Source organism: Emys orbicularis, chromosome 1 (assembly GCF_028017835.1).
Source record: "Emys orbicularis isolate rEmyOrb1 chromosome 1, rEmyOrb1.hap1, whole genome shotgun sequence".
In the NCBI taxonomy this organism is placed as follows: Eukaryota; Metazoa; Chordata; order Testudines; family Emydidae; genus Emys; species Emys orbicularis.
In genome coordinates, this window is record NC_088683.1 from 31,248,841 (window position 1) to 31,264,340 (window position 15,500).

Below are 15,500 nucleotides of genomic sequence, written 5' to 3' on the forward strand. Positions count from 1 at the left end.
GTAAGTCATATTTTCTAAAAAATAAATAGCCTTAAAGCAGTGTACACTTTTAAAAACAAACATTTGTATGCCTGATTCTCTGTAAATATAAAAATATTTTTAAATAAGCCTTCCACTCCAGAAATACTTCATTTTCCAACAACATGCGAGATTAACATCTTGCACGATATAATATTTTAATTCTTATCTGTGGGCTCTGTTCTTCAGAAATAATCTGCAGCTTTGTGAAATCTGGAGATTTTGACTCCACGTTCAGATGACCTATTCATCTAGCCTGTAATGGCTCAGTGTGCACAACTGAAGCACATCCCTCAATTAACAAGGACTAAAACTATTAAATTTTGGCAGTGGAAGCAATATTTTAAAGTTGAAGTTAGTCCAGAAATGGAAGAATAATTTTTAATGCAAAAAAATTCTTATGTATACAAAAATTGTTTTTCTTTGTTTCCACACATCTTTGAATAATCCCATTCCCACCTCTCCTTCCACTGAAGGAAAGAAGATTAATTCAGGGCCCTGGAAGTAAAATGCAGTGAAATGGGGAAAATCCTGTGTTCTAAGGTTGCCCAATAAATAAATAAATCAAAAACAGTTTATACAGAATTTGTTAGTCTGTTAGCGTTAAAGATTGATGTGATTTATTAGCTGGCCCTCCAAAATGTGAGGATCTCCAGGGGAGTCGCTACATATACAGTCAAATGTCTCAATTAAGCAGGATAGCATACTTTTCTCCTCCTTAACTTTTCTAGTATCCTGTCTCTAGCATCCAGCACTGTCCAGTCCTGATCACACAGTCATCTTGCCACACATCTATCTAAGACAGCTGCCCTATAGCTGTGATAATATTCCTGGATCTACTTTTACTGTCATTATGCACTTGTACAGTTCCATTTCTCCTCCCTCCCTTTTCTCCGTCATCTTCAATCATCTCTTCAACTAACATCCACATTTAAGGACCAAGAAACTGATAGAAGATTTCATCATATCTGGCACCAAATGCAAAAGTTAAGTATCTTGCTAATCAGATTGGTATAGTTGAAGGCTATTTGCTATCCCAAGCTCTGAAGCCAGAAATTTGGAAGGAATAGCGCCCACATGCATCCCCTTGATTTGATAATGTTCCAGCAGTTAACTTCAAATGTATTAAGGAAAAGAAAAATCTATTTTACTTTTATTGTAGTATAATCACCTCTAAATGTGTATGAATTGCTCCCATTAACATAAGAATAACTCCTAATAATTAGTGTTAATGCAAGTTCCATGCATAAAAGGCAGAATATCCCCTCAACATGAGAGATTTTCTCTCTTGCAATATTGCGTATTTTCTTTTACCTAAAACTAACATGCACCTGGATGTATTCAAATGTACAGAGTAATATAAAAATCACTAAAAAACTCGCTTTAAAGAAATCCAAGGCTATTTTCTCTCTAATTCGTATCCTATCATACTTGCGTTGAGAGAGCTTAACTTCTTTTAGCAAAGTCCTGATGCACTCAGCCCAAGAACCAGCATGGAGACAGTTAGAAATCCATCCTCTTACTCCTTAAAAATCAACCACTTACAACAGATAGAACTTTCTCTAGGGAGGTTCTTTACATAAACTTTTCACATTTGTTTGAATAATATTCAAGCAGCTTTGGTATAAAAGCCAGCACATTACCACTCACTGTACTGGGCTGCACCCACTTAAAGGCCAAGTTTCATCCAAACTCATTACTTACCTGTCACCTAGAATGCTAAGTAAAAATCTACTTCTTATCCAAAACCAAATACAATAGCTCAGATTTTATGTACACCTATAGAGAGCCACAAAAAGTTGTACGAATATGTTAAAATGCCTCTTTTTAATTTTCTGAAAGAAAACTATCATTTTAAAGTCACAATGTTCCTTCTTTTTGCAGAATACATCTTTCCACTCCTGCTACATCTAGCTATCTTGTACGCTCAAATATATGAAAGGGAGGGAAGGGGACACTATTAAAATGTTAATATCACAACATGGTTTCTTACACTCAAATTATTTAAAAGTATCTTAAGACGTAATGTGTATTTTAAAAACTTGCAATCATCTGAATATATAAATAAGTCTGTAATACCCCACGGACATATGGTGGAATTAAAACAGTTGTAAGAAAAGTTTTCACTTTCAAACGTACAAAGGGTTATTGACACTTTCAGAGTGCACTCTCTTTTTTTAAAGCTCAAATACTTTAGAGCTCATTCATCATAAAGACAGCGTCAATGAACCGGAAAATGTCTTACCGATAATTTCCCTTTTTCTAGCAGCATCTCCCACAATTCTTGATGTCTGGGCTGCTCTGGGCATTCTTGCAACTCATGGAGGTAGATTAGCATTTTGGTGCCACCCACTTACATGCCCCCTCTGCTTCCACTTGTGGCCAGATGAGTTATTTCAAAATTGTAAAAACTTGTATAACAATATTAGTAACAATACTTCAGAGGTAACTGACCAACTAAGTTTAGTAGACCACAACGGGGGGGGGGGGGGGGAAGTCACAAGGTAAAAATCCCACTCAGCATCTGACCTTTTGGCTCTTGAGCTAGTTAGGGTGGGTAGAATTGTGGAAGATGCATAAAAGAAATTATCAGTAAAAAAATTTCCATTCTACAGCCCAGCATCTTCCACAGTTCTTGAAGTTCTGGGAAGTAGAGAGCAATGAACAGATGTAGGGAAGGTTATAGAGAAGGTGGGAAGAAAAGGAAAACAGTATCCCTTCTCATTTATAACATTTGTTCAAAAGGCAAAAACCATTTCCCAATCACGGCCTGCACTAACTTCCTGCAATAAGACGCCTCTGCAGAGGACAGGAAATCTACCTTGTAGTGCTTGATCAGGTGGTTGCCTTACATGTTTCCACTATGGATGCACTAGTTCTTTCTGCCCATGAAGTCACCAGGGATCACGTTGAGCGTGCCCTGATCCCTTAAGGAACCAGAATCCCCAATGTCTTGTATGCTTCTTCAATACATAGTCTAATTCACCTAGTAATGGATGACTTGGAAGCTCTGGGTCCTTGGCATTTCCGGAGGAAGGATACGAACAGGGCACCCGATCTCCGAGTAGACTTTGTACATTTGAATCTAAAGCATGCCACTTCTCCTTGGTGGCCTGGGACAGAAAAAAGGGAGACCGACCTCTGGGGAAGCATGGAGGAAAGAGTTCACCTCTGGGATATACAATTCTGGAGTTCTGAGCACCACCTTGTCCTAATGAAACACACAGAAAAGCTCCTGCATAGGAAGCACTGACAGCTCCAAAACTCACCTGGCAGATGTGATGGCAATCAGAAAGCAAGACACTGATGTGAATGGTTCAAAGAGGTGGTTCATCAGGGCTCTCGGTACAAATGGCAGTCCCACTTGGGAAAGAGAGGCCTGATTGCTGGTTTGACTAATCAGACTGCTCTAAGGAATCAGGCTATGTGGGGGGAAGGGAGAGGGGTATTCTGCCAAAGAACCCATGGATCCTGTGACCATCATGCTACAAAGGGCGGACACCTGACGTGCAATGGTGCTAGGTTGGGGACCTCTGTCCAAGCCTTCTTGGAGAAATTTCAAGATCGCAGAAATCAAGGAATTCTGGCTATTTGCTTCATGTTCCTGGCACCAGCACAGAACTTGGTCCAAATAGAGGAGTATGCATTCAAGGTCAATACTCTTCTAGAATGCATTCTGATGACTTTGGAGGCCAGACCCAACAACACTAGCACTTCCCTTTCAACAGCCAGGCGGTTAAATGCAGATGGTTCTGATCCAGATGAAGAAGAGGACCATGTAAGAGGATGTCCTGTCTCTTTGGGAGCGGTACTGGAGGTCCTATTTCAGCTCAATTAGGTCCAAAACCCAGGCTCTCCTTGGCCAATGTGGGGTTACCAATATTATCGTCACCTGTTCATTTTATTTTCTGGACTACCTTCCCTAATGATAGGAAGATTGTAAACACACAGAGGAGGCCCTGAGGACATCAGTGTGATAGTGCATCTGTCCCCTTGGATTCGGGGTCCACCTCCCTGCTGAAGTACTGTGGTCTCTCCACGTTCAAGTGATTCATGAATATATTGGTTGAGGGCAAGCCGAATAACTGGATGATTAACTTAAAAGCCTTCCTGATGCAGGCAACACTCAGTTATTCATCTTGATCAATCGGAGCAAGATCAGTAGGAGCTGCCCTGAGGGATACATGAGAATGTACTATCCATCCAGTGCATGATTTCCATCACTTAGCTGTATAGCGCTGGGCTTCTTTTTCCTCTTGGCTGTTCACATATGCAACCATGGTCATATTGTCTGACTGAATCAGAACGTGATTCCCCTCTAGCCTGGGCTGGAACCTTTGTAGTAACAGCTTGGCTGCTCTTAGTTCTAGATGGTTTATGCTGTCAGTCCTTTCCGCCAGCTATCAGATGCCTGTTTTGGACCCCCAGTGAGCTTTCCAGCCCTCCAGGCTGGTGACAGTTGTGACAATCTGGAAGGCATAGAGGCTGACCACCATTTTAAAGGTGTTGATCAGCTGTGCTGGAACCTTCACTTGATCCTTCATGGGTTTCAGAGAGTGGCCCCATATCTTTAAGATGAAGCCTTGAAGGGCCTGATGTGAGACTGTACCCATGGAGTGATCCCTATGTATGATACTAGGTTGGGGGGGAGGAATAGCTCAGTGGTTTGAGCATTGGCCTGCTAAACCCAGGGTTGTGAGTTCAATCCTTGAGGGGGCCATTTAGGGATCTGGGGCAAAATCAGTAGTTGGTCCTGCTAGTAAAGGCAGGGGGGCTGGACTTGATGACCTTTCAAGGTCCCTTCCAGTTCTAGGAGATGGGATATCTCCATTAATTTAATTTAATTTAGGTGGGGTCTAGCGGCTGAAAGCTTAGTGGTTTTAGTTTCAGGCCTCTTGCAGTTCCAAAACAATTTGAGGAAGTCTTGAATCTTCTGGAACTTCTCTAAAAATGGATATATTCTTGCTATCAAGGTATCTGTGTCCACTCCTAAGTGAGTTATTTTGGTGGAAGGAATCAAGGAGCTTTCCTTGATATGGATAATAAAACCATGCATCTGCAGGAAATTCAACATCAGGGACGTAGCTCTGTGTGTTGTTGCTTGGGATTGAGCTCTGATTAAAAGATGTCATCCAGGAGGGGTAAAGGTGGATTCCCTGTAACCTAAGTCTGGCTATGATTACCACCACCACCACCTTTGTAAAGACCCACTGGGCTGAGGACAAGTCAAACTGGAGTGCCCGGTACTGACAATGCTTCGCGCCACTAGCAAACCTCAGGAATCTGTAATGGCAGGGTCTGATAATTATGTGAAGATATGTATCCACCAGATCCACTGAAGTTATAAAGACACTAGCGATTTCTTCATTTTCTTAATCCACTTGTTGAGCCTTCTGAGATCTAGAATGGTTGGATTCCCCATCATTCAGAAGTGTACAATGAAGATGGACTAGAACACTGATAATTTTGCTTCTGAGGGGACACTCTCTATTACTGCCATATCCAAGAGATGAGATATCTCATTCTGGAATAGATTGCACTTTACGGGGTAATTCAAGATAGGAGACCAGATGAAGAACGGATGAGGTGGAGTCCGTAACTCGAGGGATCATCCCTGACTAACTATTTCCCTGGCTCATGGGTCCATGGTCAATGCAACCCATTTCTCCAGGAAATGGGAAATTGTGCCCCCTAGCTTCCGCTCCAGACAGGTCATACAGAGGCTTTGGGAGCGGCAGGGCTCGCTTGGGGCTTTCCTCCAGAGCTACAGTTCCACAGCTTTTCTCTGGAGAACCTGTTGTCCTTTTGATAGTATTTCTCTGAGGATGAAGGCCAAAAGGAGCACCTTTGTCTGAAGGCTGGTCTGTACTCTCTCTCAAAGGCATGATGTGGCAGTGGGAGGGACCATTTAGATTTTGCAGTATTGTCCACCACTATGTTGTCTAGCTTCTCTCTGAAAAGCAGGGCTCCTGTAAATTTGGCAGACAGCACTTGCTTGGTGTGGCTATCCACTTTCCATGGACAGATCCATAGGTCCTGCCTGGTCACTGAGCTGGAGGCCATGGCTTTGGCTGAGAATCTCATTGTATCCAGTGAGATATTAGCAACAATATGCTGTTGCCAGGGAAACTTTCTTTAACAGAGCTTAAGTCAGGGCAATCTCTACCCACAAGGGCTCTGTGATCTTCCAGCTAGGAGAGAGCTATGCCCTCGAAAAGCAAGTAGCTGCTAGGAACACCTGGAGGGAGGCTGAGGAGTCCACAAAGTCTTTTTTGAGAGAAGCCTCCATTTTTGTATTCCCTGGGGTCCTTAGGATAGAACTCCCCTTCTGAGGGGATAATTGTATCTTCTGCCAGGGACGCTATGGCAGTGTCAACCTTCAGTATCTCAGTAATCAGATCCTTTGGTTCCTAGAATTAACAAAAATGATCTTAGGTTTTATAAATGTGCTTGTCTTTCTCTGGCTTATTTCCTCGAAGGAGGAGCACAGGGGAATCACAGCACTGGGGGAGGATTTTCAGGGGAGAAATTTGCTCTGAGGCTTACTCTCAGGGGTCTGTTCAGACTGAATCTGATTAGTAGATACAATCTTGTTGCAAATGGCCTTGAAATTCTCAAAGGGAAAAAAAAAACCTTTGTGGCTTCTTTCCCCAGTCCTGATCAGAGTCAGAGCCCAACAATTCACCACCTTCTGTGGAGGAAAAGGAGAAGAGTCAGAGGACTCAGACCTCTTAGATCTTTTACGATTTTTTTTCACTTTTTAGCTTTTTTATATTTTTAGCTTTTTTTTGCTAACTCAGAGAACATATGAGCACCAGTGCAGCCTTGGTGAGGCCTTAACTAATAACTGACCTATGAGGTTGCGGGGGGGGGGGGGGGGAGAGCTCACCACTGCCCCAAAATTAGTAAAAAAAAAAAAAAAAACCAACCCTACACACCCCTTAGCAGATGAAAGGCAGGAGCACAGAAACTGTTGTCCGCACACTGCTGCGGAGGCAAAGCATCTGGCCACAAGCAGGAGCAGATGGCACATGCCAGCGTGGTGGTGCCAAGACACTAATCTGCCTCTGTGTGCTGCAAGAGTGAACAGTTAGCCCAGACATCAAGAATTGTGGGAGATGCTTGGCTGCAGTACAATACTTTATGGTATAAAGAAAGGGAGCATGGTCCAGTAGTTAGATCAAGGGAGGGACAAAGCAGGTCTACACTTAAGTGCAGCTGAGCCGCTGTAGCACTTAAGCGAAGATGCACCTACAGTGACAGAAGAGCGTCTCTCATCAGGGTAGTTAATCTCCCTCCACAAGATGCGGTAGCTATGTCGATGGGATAAGCTCTCCCATCAACATAGTGCTGTCTACACGGAGGGTTAGGTTGGTATAACTCCCTCATTCGGGAGAGTGGACTGTAAGTCTGTAATGTAGACCTGGCCTTAGCATCAGAGTCATGTGTGTTCTGCACCCATCTCTATTGCCAAATTTGCTGTACGATTTCAAGCAAGTCATTTAAACTTCCTGTGTTTATGTTTCCTCATCTGAAAAATGTGAATAATGATGCACTTTGATATCCTCACAAGAAAGGCACTATACAAAACCGCAAAGTATTATTAAGCATTTTACAGCCCTGTAAGTGTACTTGCTTCTTTATAAAACATACCATAACACATGCGCTCCACAGAAAGCTTAAAATCTCATAAAGACAAGACAAACCCTGGGGCAACAGTTCAAATAAGGAAAGGTTGTTCACAGATCATTGGGACTCTAGGAAGGGGAAGAAGTCGATTTTAAGGAGGAATATGAAGGAAAAAAGAGGGCAATGGGAGGACAAGAAGTTGGATGCTACTGCAACTGTTGGTGGCAGCATGAAAAAATAAAGCTAAAAGTGGGAGGAGACAAATGGAATATGAAATAAATATTATTGTACAGCGTGAAATTGGCTAGTACATTTTACACTCCCCTCACAAAAAGTCATTAGTTCAATTCAAATTCACACATCTTATCCTAAGGCAAGTAGGGTTAAAAGAGAAATAGAGAAAAAGTCTGAATAGGGATAGGAACTATTGGAGTCTCTAGGAGAACTAGCTTAGCCTTTAAGAACTAGCCCTTATTAAGACATTGACAGAGAAAATTACCATGTTATAAATTTGATTTCAAGATGACTAAAATACTGTCTAATGAAAGGTCACTACATGGTTGAACTCCTTAACTTTATTTACCAAGGCATCTTCCCTCCCTGAATATTTAGGTAAACACACATACACACTTATTATAAACACACAGAGGCACACACACTCTAAAATAAGAGTTCAACATTAATTTAGCAAGAAATTTAAATTTGAAATGATCTAATTTCTTTTAGATTACTTAAAAACAACATATTAAAGTAAAAATGGAATCCGGCATGAAGGCATTTTGCATGTGTACACATCATTTTGAACGTTATTTTTAGCATGTAGAGAGCATATCTGCCATCTGAATAGACAGAATCACTGTGCTCTGTCAGACATTACTACAAAAAAAATTCTTATTCGAGATTTAGAATATACAAGATACATATTTACCTGGACAGCTGGAATAGCTTTTTTGCTGTTAAGTAATGTGTGTATCACAACATGATGAAAAATTATAGACAACGATGTATTTGTCAGACAGCAGAACAGTTGCATGGTTGAGTGTTCTCAGGTAAATATTTCTTTTCTGTGAACAATTCTGGTTTCCAACTCTCATTCCCTCTATTCTTTTTTCTTTAAAGACCTTATGGTTCATCTTTTTAAAAATCTATGACATGTATGATAACATAGTATGTACATGAGAGTATTGCAATTTGAGTCTTGTCCTGCGGGAAAGATGCACTATGCACTTCTCAAAAGAACAGAGGCAATAACAGCAAGCAGGGACTTTCAGGCCTTCAGAAATCCTTCCTACCTTCTATCACCAGTGCTATACCAGAGCTACTGTCCTTTATATTGTCTTCTGCTCATCTTGTCAAACTTAAGGCATTCACTATCCACCTGATGATAAACATTCAGCTCCTCAGAGGGGTTGAATCCTTAAGTGATATGCTCTCTGGCAAAGTGAGCATGTCTTGCACATAAAAACAAAAATCCCATATATAGCATCTTAACAACAAAATGTTAAGAGGTATAAACTGTATTATCAAGTTTCAGGTTAAGAACCTTTTTATCCCCCAAATTAACACTGGGTTAAAATGCCAATTGTTCACTATCTATCCTAATAGTGACATCAACTGCACATTGTGTGTATTGCATTATTTATCCACATCTGCAGGGAGGGGACTTCTCTTGTAGTTTTCCAGTCAAGAGGCTTCCTGTTTTGTTCCCCCACCATCGCCCAAGGGATACTGTCTGACTAACCTCAAATATACTTACTGCTTTGTGTCTCAGTATGTTCTTAATTACTACTCCCTAATCCAGAGTTTAAAACACCTAGATAAGAACTGTAACTGGGTTAGCACATTTTCTTTATTTTCATCTAGGTACTAAAGGGGCACTTAATTTCAGACAATTTTTTAAAGTTTTTTCTTTACTGGTTATTGTTACAACTAAACATGAAGATTACTGTAAATCAGGGGTAGGCAACCTATGGCGCGTGTGCCAAAGGTGGCACGCGACCTGATTTTCAGTGGCACTCACACTGCCCGGGTCCTGGCCACCGGTCCGAGGGATTCTGCATTTTAATTTAATTTTAAATGAAGCTTCTTAAACATTTTAAAAACCTTCTTTACTTTACATACAAGAATAGTTTAGTTATATATTATAGACTTATAGAAAGAGACCTTCTAAAAACGTTAAAATATATTACTGGCACATGAATCCTTAAATTAGAGTGAATAAATGAAGACTCGGCACACCACTTCTGAAAGGTTGCTGACCCCTGCTATAAATGAAAGATCTGAGGGGGGCAACATTTTTTCCTGTGTCTGTCTATCCATTTTGTATATTGCCAGTTTTCTCAGTTCATAGAGATCTTTCACACAGCAACAAAAAAGGAAAAAACATTTAAAAAAAAAAAGATGTTTTCCTACATCATAAAACCTCAAAATCTCTCAGATGCATATATAGGATCTGAAACTACTTAGCCTTTTTAAAAAAAACTAGATTCCAAATGAAGAGTGTAAATGTATGAAATGTGTTATGTTTTCAGTATCCTTATGTTTATTTCTGCATTACCTTTGTCTTAACAACTCTACACTCAGACACACTAATACGAACACTGCTATTGGCAGGCAGCATGTCCTTGTTTCTCTTATCAACTAGATTTAGGAAATACTCATTTGCTGTTCCGTTATCTCACTATAATCTTTAACTTCCTACACTGCCTTGTAATGGTTTAACTTGATACTGCATCTGATAAACACCTCAATGTTATTGCTGGAACAACATCATTGCAGTAAAACTTGTCTTTTTGGCTGTGTCAGACTGTTATTCCCACAGCCATATTAGGCCAGTTTTGCTTTTAATTGTGCCAGGCTCTCCCACAGCCTGCCGTACATTTTGCATCGTAAACTAAGCACTGGTAGTGGGGGGAAAATGCTTAATATCTGATGACAAATCTATTGCTTCACATAATGCTTAATGTATTGCTTCTTCATTACACCGTTATATTACTGCGCTGTTATACCATCCTTCTTCTTTCAACCCTGGTTTTAAGATTTTCCAAACATCCAAGGGAGATATACAATGGAAAAGAAAAGGGAAGCTTTACCTGTTGGGAAATTATCGTCATCACCAGTGAGTATGAATACACTATCATCTACAAACCAACTGAAGTAAAGACATCAGAAGCAAGAAATTCAGTAGAATACTAGTCACACAATATGCATACCCTTGTGAAGCAAGAACTGAAAACAAATAAAATAGCAAGAGCTTCAACCCTGAACAGGAAAGAAGGCATCACTTCTGCCAACAGCTGCTCATCCGAATCTAATGAATGACAACATCAACAACTAGAAAGGGAAAAATGTAAAAAGACCTGATGAATTTTTTTTTCTTAAAGTGCTTCCTTATGCTCTGTGGTCTAACAGAAACAGTCCCAATACACTACATACCAGCCCCAAAGAAACTATCTGGTAGAGAAGAACTCATGAAAAATTAAGTGTATGGAAAACTTAATGTAACTATAATAACAATAAGATACACCCAGATGTGTCATTATGTTTCTTTGTTGCTGCTTCAGTCTTTAAACAAACGCTGTTCACAAGACGTTACCATTTTCACTACAGGCAAGTGAACTCATTATAGAAAGAGGTATATTGTACCTCAACAAATACAAACAGTGTCATCTAAATTATAAATGCATCTCTTCATAATCTGAAATTTGCATGGATAATTGTGTTAAGAAGATGTGATCATAAGGCGTACCATTCAGTGTTCCACCGTTTGCACCCATTATGTAGGAATGGACATTTAGGTTTAATAATGTGTTACCAACTGTACAATTTAGTGCAAAATTAATACAAATTTTGATCCTATTATTTTACACTACTATAAATTATTTTTCAAACAGAAGTATACACCTTATCTGTAGTCTTACAAAAGCATTAAGATGAGCACACAGAGATAAGTCAGAGACTTCTTTAGAAAGATTCATGCAGACTTAGCGTCTTTTGCCAACTCTTGTTTAAAGTAAAGCTTGCAATACAGAATTCAGACAAGGAGTTTAAACAAAAGGGAAACAAAAGTTGTATAATTTGGAGTTTATTGATTTTCTGAGACTTTGTTATGTTGCAATTTTAGGTTATATGTTTAAAAACACTGACTAAAGGCCAATAGCTTTCTATGGTATGAATTAGAACAAATAAAGGTTTTTAAAGCCTTTGTCTGATATTGTAGACAACCTGCTATATACAAGCCATTCCATTTATGTTCCCAAAACATTTGGAAGCTCCTTGTTTTAATAAGGTTAGGTGCTGTTCCGAAGTCAGAGAGTCTGCCTTTGACATATAAAGCATGTAACCAGATTGTATGCCTCTGGGCAGTGGAACACTGGAATTTGGCTGGTGGACAGACAAAAACAGACTAACCTACTTTTAATTGTAAAGGTTTTGCTTGTATGTTTGTTTTTGTCTTAAAGTCTTTAAGAAACCTAATATGTTGATTAACTTTTGGAAGCTATAAGCCTGATGCCGCTGAACCAGACATGAAGAATTACAACCCCTGCTCTGAAGACAACCTGTTTATTTTTTAAAAAGCCATTTCAGACATCAGGAACTACAAAAATTTCCTTCCACGTGCTCATTAACTCATACCTCATATGGAATCACCTTTATCCATCCTTTAGTTCAGGCACAGAGGACCTTCAAGAGACAACCAGGTCCCTTCCAGTGTCTAACCAAGAAAGTATGTGGTTAGGTTTATTACATTTAGGATTAGTCTTTCGTCCTTTTTTTCTCAGCTCTTTAGCTAGATCCTCTGAACCTGAATCTGCTCCCAGTGAGGTCAATGGGAATTTTGCCACTGAAACTGATGGGAGCAGGATTGAGTTCTGATAACTGTTGACCCTCTTACAAGAGTTGGACCAAACGATTTTTTTATTTGAAAAAGTATGACAGAATTTCACACACTCACACAGAGAGAGAGAGAGAGAGAGAGAGAGAGAGAGAGAGAGAGAGAGAGAGAGAGAGAGACCAGTATTTCAAAAGATTACAGTCTAAAAGCTAGACTGTGCTTTTAGATACTGCCATGTGCAAGGGGCAAAAAGTAGCTGTGCTGCCCCAGAAGGCAGCAAGAAAAGGGACCTGCTCCCCTTCGATTCCAGGGGCAACAAGTCTTCTACTGCTCCTGACCAGTAAGAGGTTACTTCCCACCCTACTTTTCACATGCCCGTCCAGCATGCTAGCCAGTGCACTGGGAGCTGAGCAAAAATGCCCCTCAGAACTCTCTCTTTACCAGCATGGGAGGAGGTGGCGGAGTATCATGCACTCAGAGCTTAACCACAGCCAGCTGACAGGATGCTGAACACATCTTGCCCTTAGCTGGACTGACCACAGAGTCATAGTAAGCATCATATCTGCCAGTTTGAGTATTCCCAATCATGTTTAAACACAAAACAATTTTCTAGTGTACAAGTTATTCACACATTCTTTGGCTGAAGTGTTGGGATTCACCAAAAGACATTTTTTTTCTATGCTGAAGGCATGTTTTCAACCAGATAAAACTGGAGAAGCAGCACCGTGGGTCTGTTTGAAAGAGACCATCACTAGGATGGCTTGGCAATTTTCCATTTATGTCCATAATTGATCAGGTTCCTTATGGGTTCTCACAGATTCATAGTTTAAGGTCTGAAGGGACCATTTGATCTAGTCTGTCCTCTTGTATATCACAGGGCATTAAATTTTACCCAGTTACTGTATTGAACCCAGTAACCTGTGTTTGACTAAAGCATAACTTGTGTTTGTGTAAAGCATGTCTTCCAGAAAGGCATCTGTTCTTGATTTGAAGACATCGGGAGATAGAGAATCCATCACTTCCCTTGTTTCCAATGGTTAATCATCCTTTACAATTAAAATAAATCAAAGATTTTTAACAGAATTTGTCTGGCTTTGGCTTCCAGCCCAATGGTTCTTGTTATGTCTTCCTCCACTATATTAGAGAGCCTTTTACCACCTGATATTTTCTCCCTGTGAAGGTACTTATGCACTGTAATCAAGTTACCTCTCAATCTTCTTTCTGATAAAGAGCTCAGTCAGTTAGCTTAAGTCTCTCACTGTAAAGCATTTTCTCCAGGACTCAACTAATATTTGTGGCTGTTTTATGCAAACACTTCAATTTTTCAATTTAATTTCTAAAATGTTGACACCAGAACCAGCATCAGCCTCAACAGTGCCGTATACAGAGGTAAAAATCAACTCCTTACTCTGACTCACTGTTCCCATTGATATATCCAAAGGTCATGTTCGCCCGTTTTTCCACACCATTAAACTAATGTTTATGTTCAATTGCTTGTCCACTATGACCCCTAGATCCTTTTCAGAGTCTCTGATTTCCAGGATACAGTCCCACTTTCTGTAGGTATGGCCTGCATTCTTTGTTCATACATGTATAACTTTGCATTTTCTTTGAATGGGCCCAGCTTACCAAGAGATCCTGATCGCTCTATATGACTGCCTGTCCTCATCGTTATTTACCACCCATCAACCTTTGTTTCATTCACAAAATTTTAATCAGCATCAATTTTATACTTTACCTCCAGATCATTGATGAAATTGTTGAATGTCAGACCTTCTACCAATCCCTATAAAACCCCACTAGAAACACCCTCAGTCAATGATGATTCTCCACTGACTAGTTTTTGAGATCTGTCAGCCAGCCAGTTCTTCATGCAATTAAGATGTGCTTATTGATATTTTATAGTGCTATTTTTAATCAGAATGTTGTGCAATACTAACTCAAATGCCTTACAAAAGTCTCAGTCTCATAGACTTTAAGGTCAGAAGGGACCATTATGATCATCTAGTCTGACCTCCCGCATGATGCAGGCCACAAAACTGACCCACCCACTCCTGGAATAATTCTCTCCCTTGACTCAGCTGTTGAAGTCCCCAAATCATGATTTAAAGACTTCAAGTCTAAGTGCATTATATAATTATGCAATTACCTTTGCCAGGCAAATTTGTAATCTCAAAAGAATGAAATCAGGTTTGTTTGACAAGACCTATTTTCCATAAAGCCATGTTGACTGGCAATTATATTCCTATCTTTTAATTGTTTATCAATTGAATCCTGTATCAGCTTTTCTATTATTGCCTGGGATTGATGTCAGGCTAATTGGCCTATAGTTCTCTATATCATTCCACTTATCCTTTTTTTAATATTGGCACATTAGCACTCTTCCAATTTCTGGAATTTCCCCAGTATTTCAAGATTTATTAAAAAATTAGTATCAGTGGGCCAAAGATCTCCTTGCCAACTCTTTTAGGACTCTTGGGTGCAAACTGTCCAGCAATGCCATTTTCAAAATGTTTATTCTCAGCAGATGTTAAACACCTTCCTTTGTTACGAATGGACCGGAAAATACTTCATCATCCTCATGTAACACAAATACATCACCCTCCTTCTTTCCAAATATAAAACAGAAATAATTATTGAATATTTCTGCCTGCTCTGCATCATCATCAATTTTACCATCTCCATCTAGTAATGGACCTATATCATTGCTAGGATTTCTTTTGTTCTAATATTACTTTTAAAAATTCCTTATTGTCATTAGCACTGCCAGCCATGGATTTTCCCTGATGTCTTTAACTTCCCTTATCAATTTTCTACAGTTCATAACTTCTCATTTATATCAATTGCTATTCCCTCTGGTTTTTGTTGCCGTCACTTAACCACTAAACCAGGATGGGGTTATAGCCAAAGTTGTCCTCTTTCTTGATTGTGGAATTGTGGCTTTTTGCCCATCTAATAAATTCTTCTTATAAAAATCCCAATTTTCACTCACATTTTTCTATCTAATTTTTACCTCCTC

General features: G+C 39.8%; 1 protein-coding gene across 1 annotated transcript in view; it reads right to left on the bottom strand.

Annotated features, from left to right (window-relative positions):
* The window catches only part of COG5 (component of oligomeric golgi complex 5), a 367,764-nt gene that overhangs the window by 306,248 nt on the left and 46,016 nt on the right, over positions 1-15,500 (bottom strand). The window lies entirely within an intron of this gene.